Here is a 6,688-nt window from a genome sequence, read left to right as displayed (position 1 = left end):
GCAACCAATCTCCAACATAGAGTTCTTCTGTGAAAGCCACAATATCATAGACATGACAAACATGATCAACCATAATGGCTGAAATTTCTGCATCATCCTCTTCTACAAGTAGAGTCTCCTCATCATCATATCTGGCTCTAGACAACATATCTGCCACTGGATTATCCTTCCCTGCTATGTGTTTAAATTCCGGATTTAATGACTTGATGTATGCAATCCATCTCAACATGGCTATATCCGAAGTAGAGCAACTCGTAATCATACCAATCAATGGCAAGCAATCTGTCTCTACCACAACTGAAGCTCCGATAAAGTACTCCTTGTCACATTTAAGAGCCGTGACAATCCCCAATAACTCCCTCTTGATTTGCGGATATCTCCTCTGTCTCTCGTTTAGGACTTTCGCCCCAAACCGAATAGCATACCTATTTCCATCTGCATCATCTTGACCCACAGCCCAACCTATGCCAATTGGACTAGTGTCAACTGTCAATACAATAGGCCTATCACAATTATAATCCGCTTTCCTGAGAGTAGGAGCATTCTGCAATAACTTCTTCAATTTTCGCATGGCTCTAGTGTGACTCTCATCCCAATAAAATTTCTGCCCCTTTCGAAGCAGCTGATACAAACAATCTGCTATGTGTGCAAAATGAGGTATCCAAATCATATAAAACACACAAGCACCAATGAATCTCTGTACCTCTGAAGTAGTAGAACAATACTCCGCAATCTTGCCTATAGCATTCACCTTATCAGGTGAGGGTTTCCTGCCATAATATCCACACATATGCCCAACAATGACAACCTCATTCACTCCAAAAATAGATTTTTGCCCTAAAAGTGTCAAGTTCACTTCTTCTAACCTGGCCAAAATCTTCTCACATGCTGAAATATGATCAGCCACAAAGTATCTGCATCCCTGCTCATTTAGACTCTCATTCTTCTCTTCTTCTGCACACCCCTTAATGGGCACATCATCCAAGAAAGGCATAGTAAGCTGAGGTATGTAATCACGAAGGACCTTATGCATGGCATTCATCATATGCGCAACAGAATTAGTGGCACCTTGAGGCAAGGTACACATCCTGACAAGCCCAATAGGAGTTCTCATGGTGGTTATGTCCCTGCTTTCCAAAGCCAGCTGAAACTGATCATATCCTGAATACAAATCACCTAAAGAATAGATGGCACGTCCAGCAAATGCCTCTGCAAACTCATCCACAACTGGACCTATACCAACATTCCTGATAGTAACTCTATTCACTGGCTGCATGTCCTGAATAAATCGGAGAGTACCATTCTTCTTTGGAACTGTAAACCACATGTTTGAGTATGGTGCAGATGAAGGCTCAAGGATTCCCATCCTGATTTTCTCATTCAATAAATCAATCAGCTTTGGCAAGTGTGCTTTAGGCACTGGAATAGGTCGGAGATTCCATGGGATATGAGGAATAGTAAAAATGACCATAGGAGCAACAATATCAGGATTCACACATCCAATCTCATGCGGGAAAAAAGCAAATCCGCTTCCATGTCGCTCAAGCATATCCTGAAAGCATTGCTTCTCTATGGGTAGCAAGAAATCACCATTTCCAATTTTCAATTCAGCAAGAGTCTCTGCTGAAAATTTATGACCAATATGCTCTGGATTCCTCAAAATTTGCTGTTTAGCAGCCCTCTTTATTTGCTGATCACTGCCAGGTGGAAGCGGTACAGCAACCGGCTTCACCTTCTTATCCACAGTTTTGTATTTCGTGTCAACCCTGGCTTCATTATGCTCTTCTGCATTACATAAACCTTGCTGTAAATCAGCAATTCTGCACTCCAATGGCTGAATATTCTCAGCCCTCTGCTCTATGGACTGCACAGGAACAGCCCCAAACTCTGAATGCTGAAATATTTCAGCAGTAAACTCTGTTGGCTGAAAGTTTTCAGCCCTCTGTCTCTCTGAAAGCTGATCATAACCAGCTGGAAACTCTGTTTGCTGAATTTCTTCAGCACTCAACACTCTTTGCTGAGTTACCTCAGCCTCTGACTCAATCTGTGACATAAAATCTACAATTTCATGAAACGTGTCCAGGGACTGCACTAATACATTACTGTGACAATTCAGCATATCAGTTTTCAGCATATCTCCCATCTCTGTCATCGTATCTGCACAAATCACACTGTCATACATCCCATCTATGTGCTCATCATCCTCCAAAATTCCTACATTTTTCAAATTTTTCTCCTTCCTGCATATATACTGCCTAGCAGCTGTAGGCAACCTAGAAGTCTTCTGATAACTCATCGAACTGTTTGCTGAAATCCCAACAAAACCGGAGGAGAAAACACTACTGCCAGGAGGCGAGAACTCCAATCTCCTCTGCTCTGTACCACCGTCGTCTCGCGAAACGGCGGTACCTAATGAAAACCCGAATCCCTCACAGTGGGCAAAGGTGCATCTCTGAGAGTATCCCTATTTCTAACATGGTTCACACATACAGTCATAAACTGAACTGCTCTCATACCATCTTTACTGCGAATCCGTGCATAAGCAGATCTATCATCCATGACCTTTGTTTCCATGCGCATCTCTGTAATGAATGGCTGACCAAGAATTATGGGATAAGAGCATGAATCCTGCACAAAGAAATGAAAATCCTCCTCTACATCACCAATAGAAACCCTGACACTAGGACAGGCAGCATATAAATCACCTGCAGTGTTATTGGCAGCTCTCATACGCCACCCATGCTCTACATCCATAGGCCATCTGTTACTCTCATAAACTCCACGAACTATGAGATTAATCTCTGAACCATGATCCACCAATGCAACATAAGGCACCTGTTTCTCTCCAATCTTTACCATCGTCTCTGTAGTTGCCCTAGCCCAATGGCTCCGCGAAAAGTGACTACGCGGTATCATGACAGGCTCATCAATTTCAGCATAATGCATAGGCTGAACCCTCTTCTCTACCTGCGGAAAAACAGAAGCATTATCAACCATAACCTCATCCTCATCCTCATCCAACTCCCCAATCAGAACTCCCTGTGTATCAGTGGTAGACAATGCATGCCTTTTCCTCTTCAGGACCTCCTGAAACTGATCCTGAAACTCTCTTTTCGAGATGCCCAAAACCTCAGAAATAGTGAAAGTCACCTCACTGCCAAGTATCTTATCATTAAAGATTTTCTTCATGTCTGTAGATGTCTCAATATCAGACATCAATCTGAACCCTGGCTGCTTTCTCTCTCTAGGCTCTTGCCTCTTTTCTCTCTTTTGAGCATCTTCCATCTGTCAGTCTGGCCCTGGTTTTGAAGACAGTCCTGCAATAGGTGGAGTAACAAACTCACCCCCTCTAGTCTTCTTAGCTGCACTTGGATTTTCTTCATCCCTCTTACGCTTCTCCTCAACAAGTACATCTGCACCATGAGACTTAGCCAAATAAGCATAAATAGAGTACCTGTCAACAGGCGAGTCCCAACCTGTCTCTGATCTGATGCTAGAGCCTGCACTAGTCAAAACAGTTTGCTAAATTTTCCCCTTGTTTGCAGTCTCCATAGCATAAGTCCATAGCGCTGACTGAGTCTCTGATCCCTTCTCAATCTGGACTCCATATGCAGAAGCATCACCTCTAGCTGTCACATAAGAAGTATGCGCAGCCATGTCCTCCACTAACTTCTTCATTCCACCTTTACCAAAGTTGGTAGCAAGTGGAGCTCCTGTCTCAGTCAACCAAATCTTACCATCTTGTCCCCAATATACCACATTCTTCCTCCTTGCATCCTGAAAAGAATCACAATCCCTGCAATGCTGATGGTCCGTACTATCACACCAAATACATCTCTGATCTCTCCTAGGTGCATTAAGAGCACTCCTAGGTGCAGTAGGAGCACTAGAAGAAGTAGCAGGCGCAGTCGATGCAAACTGCTCCTTCAACTTTCCCACCAACTCCGCTTTGACTGACTCCAGTGTCAAATCTGTGATGCCTTTGATTATGTCATCAAGAGAGGTAGGCACCGATGGAGCAGATGGTGTAGGCATCGGTCGTGGAACAGGAGGAATAGGTGGAGTGGAAACAGTACGCACTGGCATAGGCCAAGAAACTGGCTGAGGAGGAGAAGAAATAACAGGGATAGAAGTAGGCATAGGAGCAGATGATGGTGTAGGTGTCATGGAACCATTTTGTAGGCGAGTCTTCCATATCCTCCTCTTGGTCAAAGTCGAGACTGCATCCTAAGCATCCTGCCAATCCGTTTTAAGACCCATAGGCTTCGTGCGATCTTCAAGAAGCTCACCCAATTCTTCTTGAAGAGCAGGATCTGCAGCTTGCAAGAAAAGCTCAACTTTTTCAACATCCAATGCTCTTTGTTCAATGCTAAGGTGACTATAGCCAAATTTCTTTGCAGAGATTTTTGTGTTCAGAGTTATCTGTTTCTGTCTTTCCAGTCTCTATTTCCATTGGGGTATCAAACTTAGTGCAAAAGTCTACAAAAACTGACAAGTTGCTTCAAAAGTGGTATCTACACTTGACTGATATTGTAAACTTGGATGATGATGATGAAGACCTAACACAACCATCATGTTGCAAGTTGTAAAAAAAAAACAGGATTGAAAGAGAAGAGGCATTAGCTTTCTTCTTTCAAATTGAATCATAATCTCGCTTGATTGATCTTCTATCCTGGAATTAGTCAAGGTCCTCTGTGGTCGCGACTTTTCTTTCTCAAACCCTTGGACATCTTTGGTGAACCCGACGTGAAAGCGTCGCAGAAATTTCAGGATGGGAGATACTTCAGCCTCTATTTCAGCTTCTTCTACAATTCCAGCTGCGTCTACTTCAGCTCCATCAATGACTGTTGCATCAAGTACTTCAACAGAGGATCTAAAACAGATTTTGCAGAATATGTCCATGTATATGCAGCTCCAAAATCAGCAAACACAATTGTATATGCAGCAGCAACAACAATTGCATCAACAGCAGTTGTCTCAGCAAAGGCGACTCTATTCGGAGCAGGAGAATGCAAACAGCGCGACTAAGGCTATTGAAGCAGTTGAGAATGAGAAGAAGCTATTTGACGGGCGTAATGTTTCAGCATATTTGAAGACATATGAGATCAAGATGGGGTTTTTTGGAGTTCCTGCTGGACTTATGAGAAAGTACTTCCTTCGTCTTGTCACACCTGCTTTGAGGACAAAAGTGACTGATCTTTTTATTCAAAATACACATTGGCAAGATTTTAAGAAGGCCTTGAAAGAAGAATACTTCCTTGAGGACTTTGGTATGGCTACTCGGCGGTCATTCCGAGAGTGGGTCTACATGCCAAACAAAGGTCTAGCTGCTTCGGAATTGATTCGAGAATTTGAGGAGAGGTATAGTCAGCTTGAAAATAGTAATTGTATCACAAAGTTATTTCAGAGTAATTGTTAATTGTTCATGGCCTTTTTGGCAGTCCAGTAAAGCTCTAGCCTGGTCCAAGTAGTAAAAGAGGGAATGAAATTTGATGAGGTTAAATCTCTTCACCATCCAATCAGAGTACTAATGTGGTCAATGCCATCAAACATTGACGTTATTTTGGTAGATTAAAAGAAGGCTTTGAAATTTTCAAAGCACTTTATGACCTGTCAGTATTGTCCCTTTTGTTGATGTTAGGATGGGCATGTTCAGTTAGCATCGAGTAGTCACAGGGGCAGAGTAAATGGAGTTTGGAGCTCGAGAGGACACCGAGAGCTCCTGCATCTTCCATAGTGTAACTCTTTTGCGTTTGGTTGTGATAAACAATTACTGTATATGAATCAGATTTATCAAAGACGTCTACTGAGAGAAAATCGCAGCAAAGCAGGTTGTTTGCTGCTGAGAAAACGACAATAGGTGGAAGCTGTATTGGATCACTAACAAGCACAATTCAATCTGCTCCGCTCCTCAAAACTGAAACTAGCGTTGCAGGTTCGGTGGTCTGGGTTACTTCATCTTCATTTGTATCTTATTCACTGTCGTTTCTTTATTACCTTGTGCTGTGCTATGGTTACAATCATCGTCTGCCGTTCAATAGCTTCAGACGACCTCTGATGTCGCAATCACGATCTTTGAACTCTGTCATCTGCCGGTTTATCAATCTTTGTCATCCTCCTCATCTTCTTCTTCGTTCTTGTGCTCTGATTCTTATTTTTAAATAGCTTTTTCCATTTTTGTCAGCATTCAATAGCTCCAAATATCCTTCACCTTCGTCCTTCGGCCTCTTCTTTTTCGTCCTCACTTCATCCTCTTCCAGGTGCGCTGTCGGAGAAGGTGAAGCTTCAATCACAGAAGTTGTAATTCTGAACTAAAGAACTTGTCTTGTCATGGTTGTTTATCACGACATTTCGTTCCTCCCCTTCGATCCCTGCTCTTCGCCTTCAACTCCTTTGTCCCGTTCTGCGCCCCTCTTCTCCAACTTCTTTCATTCCTTTTTCCCTTCGATATCTTGCTCCTCCACTCTGGCTTTTCTTCTGTCGTCCCATCAAACATTGCCTCCCTTAGATGGAACAAACACAAGCTTCAATTTCTCTGGTCCCTTGATCACAGTATCAGTAGCTCTAAGAGGCGATTTCTTCTCTAATGCCATGGCCATGGAAGCTTCTCCCACGCCTCTGTCTGCTTCTGATTGACAACACGATCTATCCCAGTATTCTCATGTCTACGTTTTTCTTTTTGCTTTAC

Source organism: Lygodium microphyllum, chromosome 13 (assembly GCF_053477565.2).
Source record: "Lygodium microphyllum isolate KBCC chromosome 13, Lygodium_microphyllum_v1.1.10, whole genome shotgun sequence".
NCBI lineage: Eukaryota > Viridiplantae > Streptophyta > Polypodiopsida > Schizaeales > Lygodiaceae > Lygodium > Lygodium microphyllum.
The sequence above is the reverse complement of the archived record's forward strand: the minus strand, read 5'-3'. Positions refer to the sequence as shown.